Source organism: Nematolebias whitei, chromosome 1 (assembly GCF_014905685.2).
Source record: "Nematolebias whitei isolate Nwh7 chromosome 1, NemWhi1, whole genome shotgun sequence".
Lineage (NCBI taxonomy): Eukaryota > Metazoa > Chordata > Actinopteri > Cyprinodontiformes > Rivulidae > Nematolebias > Nematolebias whitei.
Window position 1 is genome coordinate 38272316 of NC_056498.1, and position 14342 is coordinate 38286657.

The window sequence follows — 14342 nt, forward strand, 5'->3', positions numbered from 1 at the left end:
CCATCTACCAGCCAATCGCCATCTATCAGTCCATCGCCATCTACCAGTCCATCGCCATCTACCAGCCTATCGCTATATACTAGTCAATTGCAAATGTATTATGGGTAGATGGCATGGCATAAAAAAAATAGATGTCAGCCGATCATCCATCTATGAAATCTTTCTCTTGATTGACAGACAGGGCAGACAGTCTGAGGCTCCGTTTACACGAAATGAAACGTTCGGTCGTTAATTTACAGACAACAGCCCTCATTCTCTCTGAAATCGAAGATTTCTGAATCCAGGTCTCAGTGTGGAAATTTTTGTGGGAAGCCACCACGGAGGTGTGGAATGCTCCACCAGTGTGGTTGCACATGCACTACAGGTGGCTACAGTCCAAAGTTCGTCTGCACTAACAACAGTTGCGATAAATGGCAGAGAGCAGAGTGTTTTTGTGCTATTCACTCTTTGTCAGCATGTAGGAGCAAAACTAATAAAATCCAGGGTCCAAAGAGATGTTAGAGTATTTATCAGTTCAAACTTGGCATCAGGGTTGCCAGATCAATTTAAAATATTTTATTTACCCCCTCCTTTTCTGTGTGCATGTTCAACAAATACAATGCACACCTCATCTTAGAATATCTTTTCTCAGCACATATGACAGTTTAGGTCAAAATACTATCATTTTAAACCCACGGTACTATAGTTCATAATTTCTTATCTGGCAACCCAACTGACATGGAAACTACAACGTTTTTGTGTAAACCCACTAATTTTTGTTCATTACCTCCAAAAAACATTGAAAAAACACAAAAGTTTCCAGAGGTTGTTCCCGTATAAACAGGGTCTTATAGCAGGTAGATCACTTTGACCTGGTCATTTTAAACGTAGCTCACATGCTGAAAAAGTGTGGGCACCCCTGGTCTAAAGTATGCGATTTTTGTTCGATGTCTGTAAATTTGGCTGAATTAGAGCCACTTTTGTTCTGCCGCCGTGACCATCTTTGATTCAACTTCATCCATGGTTCACAAGATATTTTGCTAACAGTCACACATGGACACACACAGGCAAAAGCATGATCAGAAAACTGGGATAAAGAAGGATAAACAAGAGACGTGAATGAAACTAAATGAGTAATAACAGATTACTGAGATCACGTGACGTGTGTGTGCATGCGTACGCCCACTGGATTACTGAAATCCACCCACACATGCACATTTCCTCCTCAGTTTCCCTTTTATTCTGTCAGTCGTTCTGGCTTGCAGGCTATAAATAGCTGGAACTGAGCTCTGGTTAATTCTTTCATTCAGGCTGTAGTAAAAAGACAGAGTGCATGCGGCCTCTGATCCGCCCCGACAGGAAGGAACTGAGGAAGCGGAGATGAAGGCCAAAGCAATCCTTGACACCTCTGTCGCCCTTTCCTGCCTTTTCGGTACAAGAAAGTATCCCCACACTTCTCCACAGCAAACTTCAGAGGCAACCTGAGGAGTGCAAAATGTAATCAATATAATATGTCTGCAAAGTCTTTGTCAGTCGTGTCATTAAATCGTCGACACGATGCATCGTTAAGGCAGCAAAGATAATGCGTTGATCAATTCTTTAATTACAGTCAACAACAGTAGGAGCAGAAAAACAAGACTCCGAGAGGAAGCCGGTCCAGAGTCAGGGCAGGAAGAAGCAAATCAAGGCTCCATGCCCTTTAAAGTCCTACATTTAAACATGAAAAGCTGTTAAAGTTGTATTTGGTGCATCGGTTCGAGTCAGTTCTCTCAATTTAAGGCCAGAGGATCCTGACAGTTAAGTGAAAATAATGAGGATCAGAGGGTAAAAAACAGACAAATCACAGAGTTCATGTTTCACCAGCTGGAAGACAGCAGCTGAACCCTTTGGAGTTCAAACCGATTTATAAATGTCCTTGTTCAAGTCCAACCAATCGCCGCTCTCTGGAGATTCTCTTCAACCGCAGTGAAAAAAGATGTTGCTCTGTGCTGCGTTACATGTTTGATTGCTCTCAAATGTTGTAGGATACGCCCGACCATCAGTGTTAATAATAATGAATATTTGATAGTGATTAGAAGTTTTGCATTTTTGTAGCAATACCAGAAAAAAATTAACTATGCATTCAGTGAGCAAATAATTACTGCCTACCCTCCATGTGATGGTTTAAACTAGCAAATAATGTAAACTTTGTTATGCACAGTGTTTAATTTGTAAACGATGCCGGTACACAAATAGCGAGTGGGCGGGGGCGGGGGGTACTGTGGGTCCTCCCCCAGAAAATTTTGAATAAAGTAAATGCCATTTCCTGCGTTCTGGTGTGTTTTAACGGGCTTTTAAACATCTACGTTTACCTACATTTGTAAACACTTGATTCAATAACTAGTTTAGAGAGCAACAAAAAGTAGCCTGACCAACAGCTCCCCTTGTGTGAATAGCGCACGATCTGCTTCTCTCAAGCATCTGTGCACCTGCTACAGTATTTCCATTGACACTTCCTTTATGCGCTTCACTTCTCAGTTGTTTAGTTGAACAATGAATTTTTAAAATTAGCGTAAAGTGGACTGTCTTTTCGACATTTTAATCGCTGTTATTTTGACAAATTTGCACCGTTGTTTTGATATGTGACATACGTCATGTACCCATCAAACATTTCTCTCATATTTTTAAGAAATAATCAAAATTTTATTAATGACCCACATCAACTGCAAAACTGATTTGCAATTCAGTTGTGCTGTCTAAAAATATTTTAGTGTTTTTAATTAAATTGCCCGTGATTTTATACTTTTAGGGGCAGAGATTTTTTTAAAGGTAGAAGAAGAAATGCTTACTTGAAGAGGCAGTTCTGATTAAGAAGTTCGTAAGTAGCTGTTGTGTTTAAAATTTGTGTTTATGTAATTATTTTCAGATTACATGTTCAATATAGGTTTTATACTTTCAAGGAAATCAAACTTGTTCGTAACTTTATTATTAGTAAGCCTGAGAGTTACCAGATCCAAGCAAACAAGGGCTGGAATTCACCCTGTCAAAATATCCTGTTCCAGCAGGATCTGGCTCAAATTAAGCCCTGGTTATGCATCAGTACAATATAAATATTTATCAAATTGACAGAGTTGTAGTTATTCTTGTGTTGGCTAAGGTAGGTTAGTTGTGGCAGCCATCTTGAATCAGGATGTCATCAAATCTAGTGATTTCTGTCCAGATGACCTGATTTAACCCTTTTATATTCGTCTACCTGGATGATTGAGCCTACAAACTTTTTTTTTCTGAGAATTCCTTTAAAATCCACCAACTGGGTTTTAAGGCATTTTGCTAACGTTCCAGATAAACCCACACACATCCACGAGCAGAAGCCGTTTCACCTTTGCTTTCGGCAGCAGACGGTAAAATCGCTCCCTGGAGTCGTTTTCCACTTAGTTTGGCTGCTGTGACAGGCACAACAAGCCTGTCAGCTTCATCTTACCACAGAGATTTACACAATACCTGGAAAATAAAACATCTCACGTTTTAAGAGCTGAGATAGAGAGCTATGATTTTCTAATAAGAAAATACAGTTGCAAAGTCATTATGTGACTCCAGCAGGAGTTGCATACTAAAGTGTGTTAAAGTTGATGTTAAGTTCATTTCTACGACACTACTGCTGCCTGAGCAGTATTGTAATGATATATGCTGTATTTTTGTATTGTTGTGTTTGTCAAAAAGCTTTTGGGCCTCTCATGACATAGTAAAGGCCACCAACATAGTCGGGCATAATTCACTCTGCGGAGGTCCGCGCATTCTCGAGGCGGACTTAACGCGGACTCAATGCGGACTTGAAGCAGATGTCCAACAGCCATGTCCGTGCAAAGATAAATTTTTATGACCGTGTGCGTGTACTCGGTGTCACACAATAAACTGTCCGGTGAGAAACGTTGTTCACATCGAACTGTTTTGTATGCAACACCAACACTCAGATAACGGCTTTCAGAGGGCAAGACATTCATGGGAGGAAATAGCTCAGATTCTGGGTAAGGATGAGGCACTTTGTCGAGCTAAATGGAAGTACCTCAGGGACAGATTTGTTAAGGCAAGAAAGAAGATGAGAGGAAAAAGTGGGGATGGGGCAAAGGGAGGCATCTCACCTATTTTTTCTATGCCGTACGCTCGAGTATGAAGTCTCAACCGTCTGCAGACAGTACACGTAGAGTCCACGCGGTTCACGGAGTACACAGTACGCCTGGGTATGAGGGGGCCATTAGGGGTACCACCTCTGACCTATTTGTTGTAAGACATTTGGAAAAGTCCAGCCTCTAAATGCCACCAATCATCTTCCCTTGGCTCCTTTTTTCCATGTTCAACATACACAGCTTATCTATCGTACCTGCACTCCATTGAGTCATTACTCTGTGTATTTTGTAGTTTTTGGTTCAGATGTACACCTTTGTTTTCTCTCCAGTTCACAGCCTGTTGACTGTTTCTTTTTGATTTTGACCATGATCCTTAAGTAAAGCCAGCAGCTCTTCCTTAGTTGAACAAAAGTTGTTTGGCAATGTCAAGACTCTTTAGTCTGTATTCATGACGTTATCTACCGCCTCCCTCACACTTTCAAATGTAGACTTCAAGAATGCAGCGTTTTATGAATGTATTATTTTAGATAAATCAACAGAACTGATGTGATTGTATCTAAAACCTTGCAACTCAAGAGATAAACCAAACAAACCGGTTGTTGTTTACCGGACTGAACCTCTAGAGAGCAGAAAGAATGAGACAGAGCACAGAAAAAGGACAAAAACAAGGCAAGACATGGGATGAGGTGCAAAAATAAAAGTTAATTCAGTCAGACTTGGTTTGAAAGAGCAGGACAGGAGTTGTTCTGACCTCCATCGTCCACATGAACCATCAACAGATTGCCGGCTTTTAATTACACTCTTATTGCGTCCTTGTCTTACTTGTCAGCTTTAGTTCTGGTGAGCAGACTTGCATTAAAGAAAACTGTGGGTTTTATGATGAAGAACTGTATGTACAAGAAATCATTCAGGTCAGAGGATGAGTATTCCAGTTGCATCGAGGTGCATGATCTATTTTTTCCTCACTCACCATCAACCCGTTTCTCCGGTCTTTGTACGGTGACAGGTATCAACCCAGGCTGACATAAAGAAAGAGCCAGAGCAGAATAATCAAGGATTTTTCTGCCACTAGAAGCAAAATACCTCATATTTCTGCTGCTGCTTGCTGGCACTCATCCCTCTCTTTCTATTATTTATCTCTTTGTTTTGGACTCTTATTTATTCATTCGTCTGTAGCCCTTTGACGACGCTGCAGTGGGGTCCGCAAACGTCGAAAGCTTTATTGTATTAGTATTGAATTCTTCTTGATGAATCTCCTCAGAAAATTGAAATATTGCAGGACGGAGAGACGCGGGGGTTTGAGCTTGATGCATGGAGATGGATGAAGTATCGGAGGGAATAATTTATAAGGCTTTCTGCTCGCATCCTTGCCGCTCGGCCGAAAAGGAGCGCCGCACTGACAATGCTGAGGTTGGCAGTTCGAATCTCCAAGGATTATCTGGCAAAACCAATGTACGCCCTATTTGAATGGACTAAATGAACAGAACTAGCATCTTAAACGGCACTTATGTAGAGGCTTACTGAGGTAAAACGTTGACCAACCACAGAGTAGATTCTTCTGAAGGTGCTGGGTTTGTGGTCTTTAACTGTTCTGGTCGTTTATTTTTACAATACTTTTGATTTTTATTATTTATATAAAAACGCGATGAACACTAGAAGTAGTTAGTTTTTCATGTATCTTACTTTTGACCGCGCTATGAGCTTTTGGCCAACTTGACCTTAATTTTCGCTGTATAGGTCGCAGATTTTTGCATAAATTAGCATGTCTGCGACTTATACAGTGAAGTGACGTATTTATGTTTTTCCCATATTTATAACCCAATTTTTGGCTGTGATCTGAAGATTTCATTCAATCTGACATGGAAAATATTGAACACTACCATTTTCAGCCACTAGAGGGCCCTCAATTAATATGGCTAGCCAAGTGTTTCATTAATAGGTAAAAATGGCTATTAATGAGACACTTGGCTTGCCATACAGAGCCACCTTCGTCTCGCTCCAGAACTCCTGGAGCAAACGTCAAATCAGCTACATTTTGCCGCGCCGCCCAGGTAAAATGCAGCTGATTTGACCATTAAAGTGCATTTATTAAAGAAAAGTTCAACTGAGACACACCTTTACTTTAATTTCAAGTAAACAAATAATTGTTTTTAGGTGGTTATCTTGTTACATTTCGAAGAAATGCAGAGTTGTCTGTCTGTGCACTCCAGCAAATCAGCTTTTGAAATGCAGCTGATTTGATCGTCAAAGTGCATTTATTAAGGAAAAGTTCAACTGAGAAACACCTTTGATATAATTTCGAGCAAACAAATAATTGTTTTTAAGTGTTAATTTTATTACATTTTTTGTTAAAGTCCTCCGTGCATGCTCCCGTGGCCGCCATTTGGCAGCCAATCAATTTTTGGCACGACACCGGCCCACATTTCCAGGTGGTCACAGTTGACGTGTCACAAATGCAACGTGTCAGCGGTGACGCATAATAGATGTGACTTATACAGGGAAGCAACATATTTATATATATTTTTTCACTTTATTAGACATACTTGGACTGATGCAACTTGCACGGCGGTGTAACGTTTACGGCGGCGAGTATGGTACTTTTCACTCTATAGTCATGTGTGGTCCTGACACCTACATGTATTAGGTCTATTTAGCTCCTGCATCAAAGTATAAACTTTCTTGACTCAGAACTGATTTGAGTAGGAAAAGAAGCTGCAGTTGGTCTGTCCATACAAATATGTCAAGCAAATTAAACACAGTTTCTGTACTCACCCTACTGAAACTGCAACAGCAGCACTGAAGTAGAAGCTTCTTAATTTTTATATTTGAATGTCTGCAGCATGAAGCAGATGCATCTCTCCTACAAGTCTTGACTCGTGTAACTCAATTTGAATGTTTGAAGTATTGCAGCTTTAAAATTCAACTGAAGACCACGGCTCTTCATTGTTGCTGGTGAAAACATATTGGTCCTCATAACTGCTCCTTGGTGGAACAAACAGTCCTTTTAACCATTCAAAATTATTTTAAAGTGGTCTGAAACTGATTTGGAGTGACTGAGGATGAAAAGTTTGTCTTTTTTGCCTGATGAGCCCTTTGATGTTAAGTCTTTTTTGGGTTGGCAAAATGGGGTAGAGGTAGGGCAGCCAACTCGGGGCCCGAAAGTCCCAGATTTGATCCCCAGCCATTCCCACATGTCGTGGTGTCTCTGAGCAAAATACCCAATCCCTAATTACTCCCAGGGCGCTTACATAGCTGCCCACTGCTCCACCTGGGTGTATCCTAGGTGTTTGATGGGTTAAGTGCAGAGAGCCAATTTCACCATTGTATGGAAACGCACAATGATGACAACAAATAGCACTTTATCTTAAATATGTTAAAATTCAAATATGGGTTAGCTGAATAAAGTAAATGTTATAAGACAAAACATTTGTAAGGTTGATATTTTGTGGTTTATGTTTTAGTCAATAAAAGTTAGGCTGATAGGTAACTGTAAATTTTCCCTAGGTGTGAGTGAGAGAGTGAATGGTCTTTAGTCTCATTTGTCTCTATGTGTCCCTGTGATGGACTGGATACCTGTCCAGGGTGTCCCCCGCCTCTTGCACAGTGATTGCTTGATATGGGCACCTGTCACCCCCGTGACCCAAAAAGGAAGAAGTGGGTAAAGATAATGGATGGGTGTTAAAGTAATTTAGGGTTCTTCCAGGAAGTTGCAAGCTTTGGTCACAAGAGTGTAGTGTTGCAAGGGTTGTTCATTTTTCCGAGTCAACCCAAATGTATCCAGTTTGGGTTTGTACTCAATGGTGAGTGTTATTTGTACTTAAAAAGTGAAAATCTTAAATTCCAAGTCAGAAAATTTAACTGGAACAATTCAATTCAGTTTATTTATATAGTGCCGAATCACAACAAAGTTGTCTCAGGGCACTTTACAGGAACATTCACATACATAAAAGCCAATTAGTAAAGTTCTCTATCTAAGGAACACACCCCTAAAGTCAGGACTCCAATTCAAAAAGAAGGAAGCCGTTTGGCCAACACATACCTCAATATCCAATATGGCTGCCTTATGCAAGAAAAGTGCAAATGGCTGCAGGAAAACACATTTTATTTCTGCCAGTCAAAACCATATTAGTATACTACCTCAATTAAGAAACGGGCTGCTACACTGTTTGAATGCATAGAATGTAGGGATACACGATATTGGATTTTTGGCTGATATCTGATATGCCAATATGTTAAAACTTGTTTGGCCGATAACCAATACGATACTGATGTTTAATATACTTTCCTTTGTCAGAACATATTCCTCTTATTTAGGCTTATTTGCTACAAAAATTGTGTAACCGCTGTAAGAGCTGGTGGCATATTTTCAGTAACAACCATATGATATGCATAGCACATTAACTTATATTAAATGAAAAGTGTTAAATGTTATTTATTAGCATTAGTCACCTGCGATGCTGTCTGACTTGGGGAGGCTTGTTCCAGGTTCCTATAGCTGCAGTGTGGGATCCTCTGCACTCCTGTGCATGAAGGACAGCCTTTTTAAGTTCAAAGTTTTTGTCTATTCATTGTGCCGTTAGACTAATCATACTAACGGGGCTAACACTTGACGTCCAAATGTCTGTGGTAAAAGTCACCCAAGTGCTATCGGCTGTTAGCTTCTCAATGACGTTGGAAATGACGGCAGGTAACTCGGGTAAGGCTACGTAGGAAAAATATCTCAGACTGGGGACGATGTAGCGAGACTCAACTAGTCCAAAAGTCTTCGGAATCCGACATCCTCAACAACAACAAAAAAACTTCCACACTGTCGACATTTTGAAATTTTCCTCTCCGCCATGAGATCAGGTAGGCGCGAGTGACGTCATCACGTTGTGCTGCCGCTGCAGGCATCCTTGTCACTGGGTTGTCATACAAAAACAGTGTCTTTTATATCGGTGAGTTCTTTTGATGGAATGACCGGTTTTAGCTTTAACGCTAATATCGGCGGATACCGATACCATGCTGATAATATCGTGCATCTCTAATAGAATATGGATAAATATTTTCTTACATTACCATTAAGTCTCTTGGCTTTGAGTTGCAACACATGATTATGTTGACGGTGATGTCATTCTAAGGTCAATGGAGTCCAGCACAAATGGGGATGTGTGAGGGATGATGGAGAGCACGACTTGTTAAAATACGATTGTAGTTACATTTAAACGTTAGCCAGACCGGTGCGTTTCCATCACTGACTGCACAGAAGGTTTGTACATGTATCTAGTCTTCAACTAGAACCCATAACTGTGTTTTTCTGTGCATACTGTGCGTTTATTGGATCCCTTCAAGATTCCGGGCTGATTCAAAAGCTTTGGGGCGAGACGTTTTTTGTTGTTTGGACAAAAGAACAAAAACAGTACAAATGGCTGCACTTGTTCATTGTTGCTGTCATGAACAATAAAGTGCCACAAAATCAAACACTGCAGTAATTGCATCCCTTGAGGCAACATATTTCTCAGACTACATAAAGAAAAACACCTTAAAAAATGCCATTTTCTTCTACTTCTTTTGCTCTGTTGAGTTATAAATTGGTTGATTGTAATTTCAAGGATGATCAGAAACGGAATGAAAAATAAGTTGCAGCTGAAGCACAAATGTTTCATAGAAAAGATGAAAGAGATGAAACAGAAGTTGGGATTACAGTGTCTGCTCTTCTTTTTGTGACTAAACAAAATCAAGAAATAAGAACTGGTTTATTTAAAAAAAACAAAAAGCATTTTCAAATGCTTTGGGTTTATCCAATTAAGCTTTCTTTGCTTCACATTTCATAATTTTACCAACATCTCAGCCTTTCATTCTCCACCAGGTCCAGTCTACCAAGGCATTGCTATGATAAATCCTGTGTACAGGTAATAATTTCCACATTTCCTCTAAGATCAGGTCGAGCTCATTCACCATGAAGGCTTGCTCTTTGTTAATGGCTGCCAACTGCTGAGAGAAACATGGCTCTTTCTGTGGGCCCTGGGCGGTAGCAGCCCTTCCTTCCCTTGGCTCCTCCATCGATCCAGCGTGACTCTACAGGAACCACGTGAAAACCTCTTTCTATGATTTATGGGATGTTGTCTCCAAGGGAACCAGCGGGGACCCTGCCTCCCTGTGTTTGGTGAGGGAACAACCTGCCAGCTCCCCTCAGGCCCAAAGAACAATATTCTACACTACCGCTATAGAGAAAACAAGATGGGTTATAATTAACACCGTGCATTAGGGTTGAACTACAAAGTTCATTTTATACAAACAGAGATCCAACTGGAAGCAATCTGGGACCATCCATCACTAAGAGCAGGTGGTGAATTTCTTTTTACTTTATACGTCTGAGGTAAAAACTCACATAGAGCATTGTGTATTATACCGTGTTATATGGAGGCCAAGAAAAACAGTGTTCAAAGTAACTCGCCTGCTTGGCTGTTTGGTTCCAGGACAATCGCTTGAGTAAATATAACAAATGAGTTTGGAGATTCTCCCATATCTTGGTGAAAGTGGATAAAGATCTCAACAGCCAAACTCAAAGAGTTGTCCATATTGTACGAGGCACTGCTATCGTAGTCTATAAAATTGAAGAAGGGTTTAGTGAAGTAGTTATGATTAGTTAATGTTATTTGGCAGACCAGTAAGTTAGTTATCCAAGAGAAACTCTCATGAAAAAGTCAAGCTAAAGGCTACTCTGAGAAAAGTCCATTCAAGACTGAATTTCAATCTCGGCGTTGCCCGAGCGCTTCAGTAAACCACTATAAAATGTAATTTTACACCTTGTCCTCTTTGCAAGAGAAATTTATTCAAGTCGTCACTATTTTCCAAGATATGTCGGTACATTTTTATTGCTACATTTAGTTTCATGAAACAAAGGTATTCTTAAGCAAATTTGCCATGAGTCACAGTTTATTTTTGTTCAAATGAAAAAGAAAAACAACTAAACACAACAAAGTGCAAAATTTAACAGAGATACGCTATGACTTTAACTACCCTGTGATGTCTCTGTAAACCAGATAATACTGAGCAAGCAACTTCTGATCAACTTAGTTGATTAATGTTAGCTGTTAGCACAACTAGCTGTTAGCAGCAAACAGCTATTAATTAAGCTAACACAGTTAAGTTAACAGTTAGCTTAACTAATAGCTGTTAGATTATGTATTGCTAGTGACTTGACTATGTTAACTGAGTAGCTGTTAGGTTAACTAACAGCTGTTATCTTAACAAGTAGCTGTTAAATTGAGTATGCATTGCTAGAGGCTTGACTAGTAGTTAGGGTAACTGAGTAGCTGTTAGCTTAAGTAATAGTAGCTAGCTTACCCAATAGCTGTTAACTAAAGGTGTTAGCTTAACTAATAGCTGTTAGAGTATGCATTGCTAGTGGCTTGACTAGTAGCCTAGTTTGGTTAACTGAGTAGCATTAGCTTAACTAATAGCAGTTAGCTTACCTAATAGCTATTAACTTAACAGCTAGCATAACTAATAGCTGTTAGCTTAACTAATAGTTGTTAAATAGAGTATGCATTACTAGTGACTTGACTAGTAGTTAGGTTAACTGAGTATAATTAGCTTAGCTTAGCTGATTCTCCACATTGACATCCCCCGCCTTATAGCAGGTAAGATACTGATCGCTCAATATTATTCCATAACACCTCACTTAAAAAAAACTGAATATTCCTTTTATTGTAAAAAAAAATCCAACCGTTTATATGAAAAAGTATACAGAGTGTTTTGGAACAAGAGAGAGCAACATTTGTTATTCTCTAAGATAATTAGGTAGTTTAATAATAAAAGTACTTGTTAAAGGAACTCATAAATACTTATCTGTGTATGATGTTAGGGTTGCTGTAATTGGGATGCTATAACCTTGAGGAAAAACAAAATCGTTTTTGTTTTATTTTATTCTAAAATGCTGGAACATAATCATTTAGGAGTGATGCAGAGTTAGAGAAAAACAACAACACATGGCTTTCTTTGCAACTCGCTAAGCACTTAAGTATTAATTAAAGAGCCACGAGTTCTTGCCAAATGGTACAGAATTTCTTCAACTGTGAGCAAACACATAAACATGTCAGAGCGTCCCACGTTCCTCCGTTTGCACTGATGGCAGCATAAAGAAGTAGTTCTGCAGGATTAATCCACTTAGAATAAAGGGGGGTAACGATTCGGTTTAAATGGGGCTCCTAAAAATATATGAGAAAAAGGCCTCGGGAAACGGAGAGAAGCAACATTTGGGTTTGAAAAACAGAGTCGGAGTGTCCAATTGTGCCCATTTTTGAATTACCAGCCAAAAAGTCTTGCTTCTCCTCTTTTACTCCTTCTGCTCGTCTCCTTCCCTCAGCAGGACGTGTCAACAAAATATTCAAAAGCAACGTAGGTAAAGTAGAAGAGGTGCAAAAGAGAGGAGACATTAACCTGCGCACCTCCCTGGTAATGATTGCTGGAACCACGGTGAGCGCTCGGGGAATACTCATGAAATGCCACTGTCGGTTGTATTTGTGCAACATTCACACCAGCAGGAGACTGTAAGTGACTGGCTGGAATATATTTCTCTGTGTGACATTTACATTTCCACCACAGCGTGGGAAACGAGGAGGAAAAAGCTGATGTTAGGTGCAGTATGCTGCTGGAGCCCCTGCAGCTAAAAGCAGTGGAGACGAGGTGTCAGAAGGCTGAGGCTGCGGTGTTTGGTGGGTGGAGGTGCAGAGAAAAGTTAGTCAGGAAGGGAATCAGTTATCCACCTTACTCCTGGGGTCTCTACTGTATAAATGATTATAGGTGCTACTTCCTGTCAGACAGGAAGTAGCAGTAAGCATTGGTTAATTATGGTAACGGAGCATGGAACACAATTTATTTGAAAGTAATTTGCATTCAGTTTATCAGATAAAACACTGATTTTGTTTCGTTTACATTTATTTAGCAACCAGAAAGTTTACTTACTTATGATGAGGAATTAAGAAGAACGTGGCTGAAAAACCTGAACTTGAGACCACCCAAAAACTCTGTTTGTGAGCTCATTTCACTTTGTTGACAAACGGCCGACGGAGGAAAACCTGCTTCCTACTTTGTGGCTGGACTACAATAAACCACCGGAGAAGAGACGAGAACATCAGGTGTGGTTTCGAGTGTATGAAGTAGAGTTTATTTGGGCACAAAAATCCAACCTGACCCGGCCCCAGCCCGTAGCCATCATTTCCAACCCCCACCCCACCCGACGAGTTAACAGTAATTACAGGTCAGAACACACAACAACATTTTTTAATTAAGCTTTGACTGCTTATATAGTTATTAACGGTTGTCGGACATGCGCAGCTGAATAAAGGGGTAGAAGATCAGAGCTGAGGTGGTGTTTGGCCTTTCATGGCTGTCAAAGCGTATTATATCCCTGCTTCTGCCTGTATTCTGCATTATTCAGACACGGACCCTACTCTGACATTTCTGCAGGATGTTTTGGGATCTCACCTGTTTGGGTCGTCGGCCGCACACGTCCGCTAAGTGCAGCGGCTGAATGAACGTCCATTTGGGCTGAAGCTTAACTGAACTTTTTTTTTTTTTACCTCTTTCAGGGCCGGTCAGTGCACGGTCAAATGGCCGCGTGATGCTGGTGATTGTACGGCAAGCCATGTTGCCATATAATTGGATCGTCAGCTGTACGTGTCCGCTGATGCAATCAAAAACCTGACACCAGCCCGGTCCGCACATTAAGCACATTATTATGGCCCGGCCCTAATCCGGTTCAGGTTAGAAATGACAGCTCTAACATGAAGGGCACAGCATTGTAGCATTTGTTTGTCTTCGGTATTACGATTTTCTCTGCAATTAACCCAAGCTCGGTGATGGAGGACTAGAAGGCTTTGGCTGGGCTCTGTCTCTGCTTTAAGGTAAATAAGATTGTGTCCCACCTCTTTTAACAAAACACCACCGACCTTATTACTGCAAAGATACTGATACACCTCAGAGCTTTTCAGGCTGTTCATCACTACACCGTCCGAAGAACTGAGTCAGTCAAGTAGCTAAAGATGCTAGTACAGTAGTCCCCAACCTTTATTGCATCGCGGTATCGGTCCGCGGCCCGGGGTTGAGGACCACTGTGCTAGTAGATGTAATCTGCAGCCACTTCTTCAGCTCATCCTTCGTCCCTCGTCCGTAGTAGGCAGCGATTTGATTACAGTACTCCCTCGGTACTTCGCAGTTTGACTTGCGCAGACTCTCTGTTTTGTGGGTGTTCAACGTAAGATTGTGTGATTGATG

General features: G+C 40.6%; 1 protein-coding gene across 2 annotated transcripts in view; it reads right to left on the reverse strand.

Annotated features, from left to right (window-relative positions):
* Positions 1–14342, reverse strand: part of nlgn2a (neuroligin 2a) — a 291767-nt gene that overhangs the window by 270913 nt on the left and 6512 nt on the right. The window lies entirely within an intron of this gene.